The sequence below is a fragment of the Amia ocellicauda genome, chromosome 10 (assembly GCF_036373705.1).
Source record: "Amia ocellicauda isolate fAmiCal2 chromosome 10, fAmiCal2.hap1, whole genome shotgun sequence".
NCBI classification, from domain to species: domain Eukaryota; kingdom Metazoa; phylum Chordata; class Actinopteri; order Amiiformes; family Amiidae; genus Amia; species Amia ocellicauda.
In genome coordinates this window covers 41708897-41723482 of record NC_089859.1, presented here as the reverse complement: position 1 = coordinate 41723482, position 14586 = coordinate 41708897, and the positions used below count along the sequence as shown (strand labels likewise).

Sequence of the window (14586 nt, the reverse complement as noted above, 5' to 3'; positions counted from 1 at the left end):
AACATTTATCAAGGTAAGGAATTATTTGCTATAAATAAAAAAACTTACCATCAACCATACGGTTTCGAAGACATTGGTTTTCATTTTTAAGTCTTGTGTTTTCCTTTTCGAGCTGCTTAACGTTTTGCTGTAGCACAACTTCACTGGACTCTTTAAATGTCTGTAGAATATGACGGGATCTAATTCTTGAAGCTCCATCGGTTTTCTTTCTTATTTTGTGCTGTATTCAGAGAGAAAAAGAGTTTAAAATGAATATATATATATATATATGAAAATGATTTAAAAAAAAACAATCCTGCAATACATTTATTTAATATTTGCAGTAATTATCTCACCGGTAACTGTGGTTCATCAAGGTCACTATCATCTGAAATTTGAAGTTTTTTGTTTGGTTTAGGTACTCTCTTCATTTTAGGACAGGGCATTTTTGTTAGGTCATTAAGTTTTCTTCTTAGTTCGCCTTCTTTTCCTAAAATAAAAATAAAATAAATAAAACCCTGCATTATGTCCACAGATATTTGGGGATTATATTTATTTGTCATAAAAATACTGTGCTTTGACCATACAAATTAAGATGAACAGCCAACACTGAATCAAAACTGAAGTTAAATTATATCTGGTTTAATTTATTTTGTGATTTGGGGGATTTTATTGTAAAGCACAACACACAATAAATCGTTCTTACAAATGCCAGTCAAGTATGACGAGTTTTAGCGCCCTCACCACCATCTACCATGTTATAAGAGTATGTTAGAAGTACAACACATTAATAACTTAAACATTCATTTCAAATATACTGTGATTGTATATATCAAATAGCATGTAAAGACTTTAATGTTTTTTTTTTTAAAATAAACATTGTTACCAGTCATAATGATCTGCGCTTCATGGACAGGCCATCCACCTTTTGGAGGTTTGTTCGTGTCTCTCCACTCTGCTCTGAAGTTTCGAGTCGTCTCTTCGTCATCATCAGCAATGCTGAATAAATCAAAATTGCGAAAGCAAGCAGTGGGAATCACGCTGTAAGAGTCTTTGTCGACCCCGCTTTCCCACTTCACCAACGCGTGCATCACCGCCATACTACCTTCACCTTCTCGTCCGTTTTTTCTGCGCCTTTTTCCCCCAACAAGTCACGGCACAAAAAACAGTCCCGCTCTGCATTCTGGTACTTGGCGTTCTTAATAACACCAACAGGGTGTAATCGCATAGACCATTCGAGTATAAAGTACTACATATCCCATCAGTTACAGTTTTTTTTCATCTTCTGAAACTGCAATTTAGCACTTTCAACTGTTTCTTAGTGATTCCTAGAATTACTAACCGGTATTGTAGTCAATGTGTTTATAACCTTTTTTGTTTAACGATTTGTGTGTTATCCTATGTGATCCCATGGTCTTTGATTTGGTCACGGAAGTGATTTGTCTTTGATTTGTTGATCTAGAGTTGAATTTTAATTAGTTTTTCCCTTTTGTATAGTTAGTGTAGTGCTACATTTAGTCTTTGTTTTTAAATAAATTTGACAATTTATATCTTTGGAATTGGTGTCTGCGTCCAATGATTACAGAAATTGAGTTCTACAAGACTCCAGGATTCGTGATAAGGTGATACTATGAATTCACTTCTTTAATTGAAATTTAAAAGTGTACCTTACGCTACATATATATATATATATGTATGTATGTATGTCCAATTGCTTTGACAATACAAATGAATAGAATTGAGAGGGAGAGAGAGAGAGAGAGACAGACTGACAAACAGAAAAACAGACAGACATAGACACACACACACACACAGAGCCAGCCAGCCAGCCAGCTCAGCGATGACATCACGAGCCTCTCTCAGCTGACTGCTATGACATCACAGAGCACGTACATTCCGTTGCTTGCCGTCTGTCAACCACTCAGTCACTGCCAGCCAGACTGGCTGGCTGGCTGGATGTGGGGGCTGCTTGCTGCTGCTGTGTACCTTAGCAAGCTTATTTGCTTGACCGGCCTTCCTACTCCTCTGCCCACATGCCCACCTATGCCCGATCTGCTGTTCACCTGGATCACAGCTCCGCCCCAACAAGGCAGATCCTCCCAAAAATGGTACAAACTCACCCACGATCCCCTCCACGGAAAGCTTTAGCAAAAGGCAAAAGCGTTATACGTAATGAAGAGGAACCCGAGTCCAAGACGCATCCGACCAGCCATACATATTTGTGTGTATTAAAGATCACATTTTCTTACATTTAGTTTTTCTGTACTTTATTACATCTTATTGTGATTTATAAATGTATTGTTTCTTTTCCATATGTATGTATGTATGTATGTATGTATGTGTGTGTGTGTGTGCCTGTCTCTGTGTGAAAGTGAGTGTGTGTGTGTGTGTGTATGTCTGTCTGTGAAAGTGTGTGTGTGTGGGTGTGAGTGTCTGTCTGTCTGTCTGTCATGTAACTTGCACATCTGTGAGGGCACCATTTTTGCAGAAGAGATGTACACATTTTGGAGCAACATATGCTGCCATCCAGACATCATCTTTTCCAGTGACGTCCCTGCATTTTCAAAAAGATCACATTTTATTACATTTTGTTTATCTGTACTTTATTACATCTTATTGTGATTTATACTTGTAATGTTTCTTTTCCATATATATGTATGTACAGTGGGGGAAAAAAGTATTTGATCCCCTGCTGATTTTGTACGTTTGCCCACTGACAAAGAAATGATCAGTCTATAATTTTAATGGTAGGTGTATTTTAACAGTGAGAGACAGAATAACAGCCACAAAATCCAGAAAAATGCATTTCAAAAAAGTTATAAATTGATTTGCATGTTAATGAGGGAAATAAGTATTTGACCCATTTTCAATGCCCTGGCTTAGGGAAGGAGGTTCTCACCCATGATTTGACGGTACATGGCCCCGTCCATCGTCCCTTTGATGCGGTGCAGTTGTCCTGTCCCCTTAGCAGAAAAACAGCCCCAAAGCATAATGTTTCCACCTCCTTGTTTGATGGTGGGAATGGTGTTCTTGGGGTCATTCCTCCTCCTCCAAACACGGCGAGTTGAGTTGATGGCAAAGAGCTTGATTTTGGTCTCATCTGAGACCACTTTCACCCAGTTCTCCTCTGAATCATTCAGATGTTCATTGGCAAACTTCAGACGGGCCTGTACATGTGCTTTCTTGAGCAGGGGGACCTTGCGGGCGCTGCAGGATTTCAGTCCTTCATGGCGTAGTGTGTTACCAATTGTTTTCTTGGTGACTATGGTCCCAGCTACCTTGAGATCATTAACAAGATCCTCCCATGTAGTTCTGGGCTGATTCCTCACCGTTCTCATGATCATTGAAACTCCACGAGGTGAGATCTTGCATGGAGCCCCAGACTGAGGGAGACTGACAGTTATTTTGTGTTTCTTCCATTTGCGAATAATCGCACCAACTGTTGTCACCTTCTCACCAAGCTGCTTGGTGATGGTCTTGTAGCCCATTCCAGCCTTGTGTAGGTCTACAATCTTGTCCCTGACATCCTTGGACAGCTCTTTGGTCTTGGCCATGGTGGAGAGTTTGGAATCTGATTGATTGATTGCTTCTGTGGACAGGTGTCTTTTATACAGGTAACGAGCTGAGATTAGGAGCACTCCCTTTAAGAGAGTGCACCTAATCTCAGCTCGTTACCTGTATGAAAGACACCTGGGAGCCAGAAATCTTGCTGATTGATAGGGGATCAAATACTTATTTCCCTCATTAACATGCAAATCAATTTATAACTTTTTTGAAATGCGTTTTTCTGGATTTTTTGGCTGTTATTCTGTCTCTCACTGTTAAAATACACCTACCATTAAAATTATAGACTGATCATTTCTTTGTGAGTGGGCAAACGCACAAAATCAGCAGGGGATCAAATACTTTTTTCCCTCACTGTATGTATGTATGTATGTATGTATGTATGTAAGTGTGTGTGTGTCTGTCTCTGTGTGAAAGTGTGTGTGTGTGTGTGTGTGTCTGTGAAAGTGTGTGTGTGTGTGTGTGTGCGTGTGTCTGTCTGTGAAAGTGTGTGTGTGTGTGTGGGTGTGACAGTGTGTATGAGTGTCTGTCTGTCATGTAACTCGCACATCTGTGAGGGCACCATTTTTGCAGAAAGAGATGTACACATTTTGGAGCAACATATGCTGCCATCCAGACATCATCTTTTCCAGGGACGTCCCTGCATTTTTCAGCAGGATAACGCCAAACCACATTCTGCCCAGATTACAAGCGCATGGTTGCGTAGGCAGAGAGTGCGGGTGCTAGCATGGCCTGCCTGCAGTCCTGACCTGTCTCCGAATTGAGAATGTGTGGCGCACTATGAAGTGCAAATTAAGACAACGAAGGCCCTGTGCAGTTGCGCAGCTGAGGAAATGCATAATGGATGAATGGGGGGAAATCCCACTTGCTAAACTTAACCAAGTGGTGTCTTCAGTGCCCAAGTGCTTAATAAGTGTTATTAAAAGAAAAGGTGATGTTACATAGTGGTAAACAGTCGACTGTCCCAACTTTCTTGGTTTCTTTTCACTGCTAATGAGATGCTGTAGAGTGAGTTTTCAGGAGCTCTAATCGTATTGATGAATTCATGCAGCATTTGTAATTGAATTTCAAAAAGAAATCCTTGCTGTCTGGCCTGTGTGTATGAGATGTACTCTGTCAATCTTTGGCTAACAACTGAAACATTGGTAGAACAGAAATGGCAACATAAAAAAGAAAAGTACATTTTAAAAGAGCACATTAAATAGGATGAATATACAGTTTTTTACAATCACTTTGTCACTAATTTCAGAACCTTGATGTCATTTTTCAAAACTAGACACAAAACTCAAAACGGTCATCACTTGTAACACTGCACAATACAATGTTTTGAACATTGAACAGCCTTTCATATCTTTAAAGAAACCTTGCACTTGCAGACTTGTTGGTTCAAATAACTCATTTATCATGAAATACCATAGTAACATAGTAACACAGAAGATACCGATAGTTTCACTGTGTAGTTGTTCGTACAATCATTAAATATTGTAGTACAAAATATGTGATACATGTTTCATTATGGTACTACACATAAATACATCACTGTAAAAGGACTAGTAGAGAGAATACTACAGACACAGTGGAATCATTGAACAAAATCTGAAATGTATTGATGCAATACAATCAAATCACACCATAGGTTTCTTTGAATCCATGCAACAATAATTAGCTACAAAAAAGAACAAAACTACAGTAAAATGTCAACTGCAGTGTTCCTCACCTGGCTTAGTGTAAAAAGCAAAACAAAGGATTGATTACTGTACTTCTAAATTTCCATCAGCCCTGTGTTCAGGTTCAGGTTCTCACAACCATTTTTCACAAGAGGCATCTTGAAACTGAACATACCTGAACATACTCAGTCATCAGCTGCTTCACTCTGTCTGCATTTCTTTCAAAAGGCACACTATACTCTGTGCTACACATTGGTATGCAGTATACAGTCATTTGACAATTGAGAGTAGCCTAATGTTTAGTGCATGCTGAAGACTTGCCGCTTCTCAGTACGGACATTTCTGATGATTGAGGCCACAGTTGATCCTGAGTTGATTCTGAGGTTTGATTGAATCATTGTAGCTGCCTCAGTCATGGTCATGCCATGATTTACAACATGCTCTACAACTATTTCTCGGATTTCACTGGACACTATTTGCTGTTGCTGCCGCTGTCTGGTCCGTGGCCTTGTCCTCTACCACGTTCCCCCAACACCTCTCAAATGAGGCCCATGGCTGCCTCTCTGGTGAGGCCTAAGCCCTCCTCTATGACGAGGCCCACGACCACCTCTCAGAAGGGGTGCATGTCCCCTTCCATTCCTTTGACCACCACGTCTTCCTCCTCCCACTGCTTGACCTCTATTGTGACCTGGATGACTTGCCGGCTCCATGTTATCACTGTGTTGCTGGGGTGGATAGCACTCATTTCACTCGATACTCGTACCACAATGTGAAATCAATCATCAATAACCAGTTGGCAGTATTGGAAAAGCAATTACAAGGGCCTGCATACATACAGTAATGTCAAATCTGATGTGGAAGAACAATCATCTTCAACCAGGTTGGAGCGTTAGTTGCAATGCCTTTAATACATGCAGCGTGGAGAGGAACAGTGACTCAAGTAGATCCCAAAGTCGCTCTGCCTTCATTTTAACAGTCAGAGCTTTTATATACAAAAATCAAAGAGCTGGTTATAATCAGAAAGTCATTACTATGTTATCTTAAAAGTTAGCTAAGCAGAATTTATATCATTATAGGACAGAGTTCATAGATCAACACATGGATTAGGGAGCAGGCACTTCAATCATACTGTTTGACATTGTCTCCAAGATTCTCATCGTAAATAACAAACAGAAATCAAACTACCTTCTGGCCTGACCTTCTAGCTTGACCTTATCTTTCTTAAGTATACAAGAGAGAAAAACAGGTATTAGAGAAAGAATTTCTAACTTTCCTTCCACACTGAAAACATGGTGTGGAAAAGTGCTACATGATGATGAATGATGATGAAATATTACATCCATAGATAATGTAGTCCAACTGGTTCATGCTCCTCGGTTATTGGTGTCAATGGATCTCATTATCCTGAAACTTTCATGATCGAAACATGGAATATTGTTTGTCAGTTTCCATAAAATTATGCATTAAGAGTAATGCAACAGTCACTTATCATTTTGAGCAGCTGTATCAATTGATAGTTAGATCTTTGTAATGAAATGAATAGACAGTGATCTCAGATGTAATGTGTGAATTGCATTTTGAAATGGTAATACTTTGATGTAAGTTGTGTCATTTTAGTTCAATGAACAAATGATCTGAGGTTGATGTGTATTGTATCCAAGCAATTGTAAAAAAGTGTTAGAGTTTTGAAAAATGTGCATTTTGATCATCGAGTGTGAGTTTAGTGTCTAGAGTTTTGAAAAATGACATCAAGGTTCTGAAATGAGTGCCAAAGTGATTGTAAAAAAGTGTAATATCAGGGGACAGTGGCTATTAGAGATCTGGCCTCTGTATTAATGTAACAGGTCACATTGTATGTGTACACTGATACTTGATAGTATAATATAGTACAAGTAAAAAACATACATAGGTATCATAGAAGTATTTTGCAGAAATGATTATGGATAGTTATCAAAATGGAGAGGAAATGCTAAATCCAGTCTCCCCAGGCTGAGCTTCTATTGCTACACCTGCTAAGTGGCTGCTGGCCCCACTATATGGATAGAGCCACACCAAGTACAAGAGTCTCCCCATTGCTATTTATATCTCCCTATCCAGTCTTCTATAGGTGTCAGGGTGGGGTGCCTATTCCCCTGCATGCTTTGAAACCTATAGCACCTGGGACGCACACTTGGGATCCGGTTCCTCTGCCCCTCACATACACATGAGGAATCCCAGGTGCTCAATACGTCATACTGTCTCTTTCATCTCATGTGTAAACTATGGACAAATACATGACTAAACGTGTTTAGTTGCTTTTCCCAGAATGCTTTGCGCCACGATATGCAAATAACGGGGACTATGATTGGCTCCCTGACATTACCCACACTGCGACTGATGCTACCCATTTCACTACCCAACAAAGACCCATAATATGCGTGTGTCTGTCTGTCTGTCTGTCAAAGTATGTGTGTGTGTTTCTGTGTGTGTCTGTCTGTCTGTGTGTGAAAGTGTGTGTGTGTCTGTCTGTCTGTCTGTCATGTAACTTGCACATCTGTGAGGGCACCACTAATGCCGAAAGAGATGTACACATATTGTTTATTTTCCATATATATGTATGTATGTATGTATGCATGTCCAATTGCTTTGACAATACAAATGAATTGAATTGAGAGGGAGAGAGAGAGAGAGAGAGAGAGACAGACAGACAGACAGAGAGACACACATACACACACACACACACACAGAGAGCCAGCCAGCCAGCCAGCTCAGTGATGACATGACGAGCCTCTCTCAGCTTACTGCTATGACAGCACAGAGCACGTACATTCCGTTTAACTAATCGTTAAACAAAAAAGGTTATAAACACATTGACTACAATACCGGTTAGTAAGACGAAGGTGAGTCTCTCGTTAGTATTATTAGTCAGACATTAAATAACTACGCAGGTTAGTATTTATGTCAGGTAACTTCTCGTTATATATATATCAGTCTCATTTACGTTTAGGTGCCGAGAAAGATCCTATTTGTTACCACAATTTCCCTTAACTGATTATTATTCAATGATTAAGGATAGGCAGGGCCACCAATAATCTAATGTCTATTAACTTGTGTCAATTTCAGACTAAACAGTTAAACAGGAATGAGAAGATATTTCTCGGCGTTGACAGATTTTATTTCTAAAATTATCAACAAAACAGTTTAATGCAACACACATTTATATTTAAGAAAACTAAATGATATTACACATTCTAGAGTTATGAATCACAGATTAACATTTCTAATTGATTTCTCAAATGTCATGAATCACAAACTCCAAACTGTTAAACTTATCTGAACTTCGTCGCAGAGAGGCCTCTCTGGCTTCGGGCTCAGATAACAGCACACGGCACGAGGTCTGTGTGGTTTGGAACAAAGGCAGTCTGGTTCGGCTTTGTCCAAGAACTTCCACTCAGTCGATGCACCTGGAAGTTGGGGTTTCGGGAATGTAGAGTCTTTTCCAAACAGATTTTCCACTGGTTTGAAGGCTCCAAGACTGTGCACAAAATCTTCTTTGTAAGCAGGGTTCCACCGTAGTTACTTGAAGACGAAGTCTTTGAGGAAAGCAGGGCCCTGTTTGTTCCAAGGGTCAAGTTTCTTAAGACTCAAATAGCTATTTAAGTGACTGACACTTTCGTATTCAGTCGACTTAGTCAATTGTCCAGCTGTAAAACTCCACTGATCAGGTGGGTCTGTAAAGTTATTTATTTAATAAAGTCCTTTAAAAGAATTCTTCGTACGGCTCAATCTCCTTCTCCCAGTTTAACTCTTCTGTTGCCGGCAAAGACTTGGTTGGTTTCTGATTCCGGTTCTGGCAACAGAGCTACAGGTTGAGCTGTGGCAGCGAGTTTCTGGTTCAGGTGAGAGAAAGAGAGAGAGAAAGACTGTCCGCTGTTCCTTAAAGTCTGTCAGATCAGTAGGTGATTGGTCCCTGAGTTCTTGAGATTGGATTTCGGTTTCAGCCCCCAGTGTCCTATTGGAGGGGGGCTTGATTTATGACTGATGTCAATCCATGCCATCTTTTGGAAATGCCGGTTGGCCCGGGTTCGTAGCTCTATGTCGGGATTTCGGCTCTCATCCACTTCAAAGAGTTTTTATCACCTACAGGCCCCTTTCTCCAGACATCTCATAGCAGAATTCCAAACTATTTGGCCTCTTCTCGGTGCCATCCTCCCCAAAACTGTCACTTTGATGCAAACCAGTTCCAAGCTGATGAGCTAAGGAAATCTGATAACTTTGGGGGGGGAGAGGTCTTCTTTAGATCCGTGCTTCAGCTCAGAGCCCAAATGCTCTTATCCAAATACACCCAACATAACGCTACATATGTATGTATGTATGTATATATGTGTAGAAGGAAAATTAGAAATTATTTTCTTACACCTGTTTTTCTCTCTTGTATACTTAAGAAAGATACGGTCAAACTAGAAGGTCAGCCCAGAAGATAGTTTGATTTCTGTTTGTTATTTACGATGAGAACCTTGGAGACAATGTCAAACGGTTTGACCTATGTGCCTGTTCCCTAAAACCATGTGTTGACCTATGAACTCTGTTCTATAATGATATATGTTCTGCTTAGTTAGCCTTTAAGATAACATAGTAATGACTTTCTAGCATGTATGGATGTATGTATGTATGTATATATATATATATATATATATACACTCACCTAAAGGATTATTAGGAACACCTGTTCAATTTCTCATTAATGCAATTATCTAACCAACCAATCACATGGCAGTTGCTTCAATGCATTTAGGGGTGTGGTCCTGGTCAAGACAATCTCCTGAACTCCAAACTGAATGTCTGAATGGGAAAGAAAGGTGATTTAAGCAATTTTGAGCGTGGCATGGTTGTTGGTGCCAGACGGGCCGGTCTGAGTATTTCACAATCTGCTCAGTAACTGGGATTTTCACGCACAACCATTTCTAGGGTTTACAAAGAATGGTGTGAAAAGGGAAAAACATCCAGTATGCAGCAGTCCTGTGGGCGAAAATGCCTTGTTGATGCTAGAGGACAGAGGAGAATGGGCCGACTGATTCAAGCTGATAGAAGAGCAACTTTGACTGAAATAACCACTCGTTACAACCGAGGTATGCAGCAAAGCATTTGTGAAGCCACAACACGTACAACCTTGAGGCGGACGGGCTACAACAGCAGAAGACCCCACTGGGTACCACTCATCTCCACTACAAATAGGAAAAAGAGGCTACAATTTGCACAAGCTCACCAAAATTGGACAGTTGAAGACTGGAAAAATGTTGCCTGGTCTGATGAGTCTCGATTTCTGTTGAGACATTCAGATGGTAGAGTCAGAATTTGGCGTAAACAGAATGAGAACATGGATCCATCATGCCTTGTTACCACTGTGCAGGCTGGTGGTGGTGGTGTAATGGTGTGGGGGATGTTTTCTTGGCACACTTTAGGCCCCTTAGTGCTAATTGTCATCGTTTAAATGCCACGGCCTACCTGAGCATTGTTTCTGACCATGTCCATCCCTTTATGACCACCATGTACCCATCCTCTGATGGCTACTTCCAGCAGGATAATGCACCATGTCACAAAGGTCGAATAATTTCAAATTGGTTTCTTGAACATGACAATGAGTTCACTGTACTAAACTGGCCCCCACAGTCACCAGATCTCAACCCAATAGAGCATCTTTGGGATGTGGTGGAACGGGAGCTTCGTGCCCTGGATGTGCATCCCACAAATCTCCATCAACTGCAAGATGCTATCCTATCAATATGGGCCAACATTTCTAAAGAATGCTTTCAGCACCTTGTTGAATCAATGCCACGTAGAATTAAGGCAGTTCTGAAGGCGAAAGGGGGTCAAACACAGTATTAGTATGGTGTTCCTAATAATCCTTTAGGTGAGTGTATATATGTATGTATGTATGTATGTATGTCCAATTGCTTTGACAATACAAATGAATTGAATTGAGAGGAAGAGAGAGAGAGAGAGAGAGAGAGAGACAGACAGACAGACAGACAGCTCAGCGATGACATCACGAGCCTCTCTCAGCTGACTGCTATGACATCACAGAGCACGTACATTCCGTTGCTTGCCGTCTGTCTACCACTCAGTCACTGCTAGCCAGACTGGCTGGCTGGCTGGATGGGGGGGCTGCTTGCTGCTGCTGCGTACCTTAGCAAGCTTATTTGCTTGACCGGCCTTCCTACTCCTCTGCCCACATGCCCACCTATGCCCGATCTGCTGTTCACCTGGATCACAGCTCCGCCCCAACAAGGCAGATCTTCCCAAAAATGGTACAAACTGATCCACGTTCCCCTCCACGGAAAGCTTTAGCCCAAAATAAGGGACACATTCTGTAACAACATAATGGATGCCCACCCAACCTGTGACAAAACTTAGAAAAAAGAAAAACGGTCAGTCCTCCTGGGGGAGGGACACACAGCCACCCTGGCTGCCCAATATGTCAGCGCCTACCACAGCCTGAGGGACACAGTGACACACGAGCACCGGCTGTAAATATAATGTAAATACTCATTTGTAATGCATGTCATTGTATTTCAAAAAAGGAATCTGGAAATAGTAAACCAATTTTCTTTATTTGTATGTATTTAAGATCACATTTTATTACATTTTCTTTTTCTGTACTTGATAACATCTTATTGTGATTCAAAATTCTATTATTTATTTTCCGTATGTATGTATGTATGTATGTATGTATGTATGTATGTATGTGTGGAAGGAAAGTTAGAAATTCTTTTCTCACACCTGTTAATCTCTCTTGTATACTTAAGAAAGATAAGGTCAAGCTAGAAGGTCAGGCCAGAAGGTAGTTTGATTTCTGTTTGTTATTTACGATGAGAACCTTGGAGACTGTCAGGTCTCCCCTGCTTCTACCTTAGTTCACCACCAGAGGTCTCCCTCTCCCAAATACTAGTTTAGTGCTTCTCTTGTCCTTTGTCCAGTCAAACCAGTCTTTCCACATTCTTCCCTACCAGGTGCACCTGTTCTGTCCTCCTCTCCTATCATTGGTCAATCCTTCATTCACCTCGTTCAATCCCTCTCTCCTTCACAGTACACAGTACCCCTCTGTTTCCTAGATTCATCGCGAAGTCTTGCATTCTCTCCTGAATCAATTCTAAGCCTTGTTTCTTGATTGCCTTCCCGTGTATTTTTGACCTCTTGCTTCCTTCTCTCGTTTACCCCTTTCGGATCTCTCTACTAGCCTGTTCGCTTGATCGTTTGACCTGGACTGTCCCTGTTTATGCTCTCTCGTTTTGCCCTTATTGGATTATCTGCTTCAACTCTAAAGCCTGCACTTGGATCCTTTCCTTTTCCTAAAAAAACCTGTGATTCTTATATGTTCAAACCGAATATTGTAAGGGACATATATGCTGCAAAAAACACATATATAAATTGCATAATATTAATGTATTTTTAATCATATATGTCCTACATACAACTAAAGGCATATAGTTTTTGATGAAGTAAAAACATAGGAAAATAGTGCAAATTTAATATGAATGTCCAGCATATGAAGACATGTATAAAACACAGTGCAGTTTAGCAGTATAAGGCTGTACTTAACTCATGCTCTTGCCTTGTCCTAAGTGGAGCCCTATGCCTATAATCAAACATGGTCATATACTGTATAATCAACCTTAGATCAACTGCTCTTTCAAATCCTGTAGGAAAATGAACAGTCCGCATAAAGGTCAGTGATATTTTGACAGCAGATCCTCGAACCAGTTTCTGCACTGTACAATTTCCAAATTTGCCAACTGCATATAAGTGATATTGGTCATCACTGACACAGAGAAAGTGTGAAACCGTGAAAATACTGCCATCTTTCAATATCACAACCGAGTTGTTCCTTTTCTTTGTCTTTGTGTATGTTTGGCTTTGAATGACCTCTCCGTTGATAACTATTCTGTTGTAGTACCTGCCAATAGAGGTCCCAGGTACATCTAGCAATGCATGCAATGCATTCATATTATTTTCAGACACTGGCCTAATCTTTGGCACTCCAAGTGCAAGTCATATCTAGTATAATTCTTTACATGACGTTTACCAGAGGTCATTTCTGTGTAGAATGATTTAATTTCAGGTGAAACATCATTGGATGAGCAGGCCTTAGCTATGCGTGGCAATGCCCGAGACCATGCTACTCTTTTGCAAAGCTGCTGAGGCACTGCATTACTGCTTTTGACTTGCTTGAGCAAGTAGCCATTATAGCTCTCAAACATGAAAGCAGACTGGGCCCAGAGAGGACCCAAATTCTCAACACTCTTAGTCAAATGCAGAAGTGAATGCATATTGTAGGTCACCTGATCTTCGCCATACAAAGACTGAACTGATTTAACATAAAGCTCAAGAGCCTCATGAGCATGGTCAATATCCTCTTGGCTAATGTCTGAACCTAGCAAAATGCTCACACCCTCCACAAGTAGAGCCCAGTGGCAAAGATACCTGTTTGGAAGTATCCCCTCCAGGACTGGCAAACTGTAATATAAAAGCCAGTTCTGTCATTCGTGAGCTTTCCAAAACCTTAGCTCAACAATAGACCGTGGGATTCTGGAAAAAATGCTTAGAGGCTTGATTGCTAAAAGATTTACATCCACTGTTACAGTGTTCAAACCAACATACCATGGTTTACTATAGCTTTTGGAATCAAACCATAAAGTGGCTATTTGCCGGCAAACCCCCAGCAACACACAATGCATGTAATCAGGGACCATACCATTGATCAGGTCAAAATCTGGCAAGTCCACAATTGGAGATGGCCCTTTTATGCCCAAAATGCTCTGTTCATTATTTTTGGCAATCTCACCTATTTGCACAGTTGTGTCATGATCTCTAAGGAACACCTGGATGAAGACAGTGCCCACACCCATACTCTCCATTAAACTGCTTGAAATTTTGCAGTAAAGGTCGTGCAACAGCATCACATATGGCACATAATGCATAGACCTTTGTCGTTTTGATTGAGTGATCTACTGGATCCTGCCACTGAAGACCTGTTTGTCCAAGACTTTTGCATTCCTCCACAAAAGGTTTGAGGAAGCTAGTAATTTGTGGTTTTGATGACCCAAACCACAAGGCACATAGTATGACATTTGTATCTCTTTCCTCTGGGGGTAATTCATTAACAGAGCATAGTAAGGGCCATATGCTGTATTTAGATGACTGGAACACTGGCACTCCATCACAATTGAAAGACAGGGAAAAGAATGAATCACTAACTGATTTCAGATATTTGTACAACTTCCCATCTGAAAAATCTGTTATTCCATCTGTTTTGGTCATTGTAAATATTTGGAATAGGCTCATTCTCCAAAAGAGCTTGAAGTTGATTCCTCAAAGGTATACAAATAAAAAATTGACC

General features: G+C 40.6%; 1 non-coding gene across 1 annotated transcript; it reads right to left on the bottom strand.

The window, feature by feature from the left end:
* Positions 1 to 2056: 2056 nt before the first annotated feature.
* LOC136762288 (U5 spliceosomal RNA) lies at positions 2057 to 2171 on the bottom strand. Its single transcript, XR_010820493.1, has one exon. It is a non-coding gene; the product is annotated as a U5 spliceosomal RNA (small nuclear RNA).
* Between the last annotated feature and the right edge of the window lie 12415 nt (positions 2172 to 14586).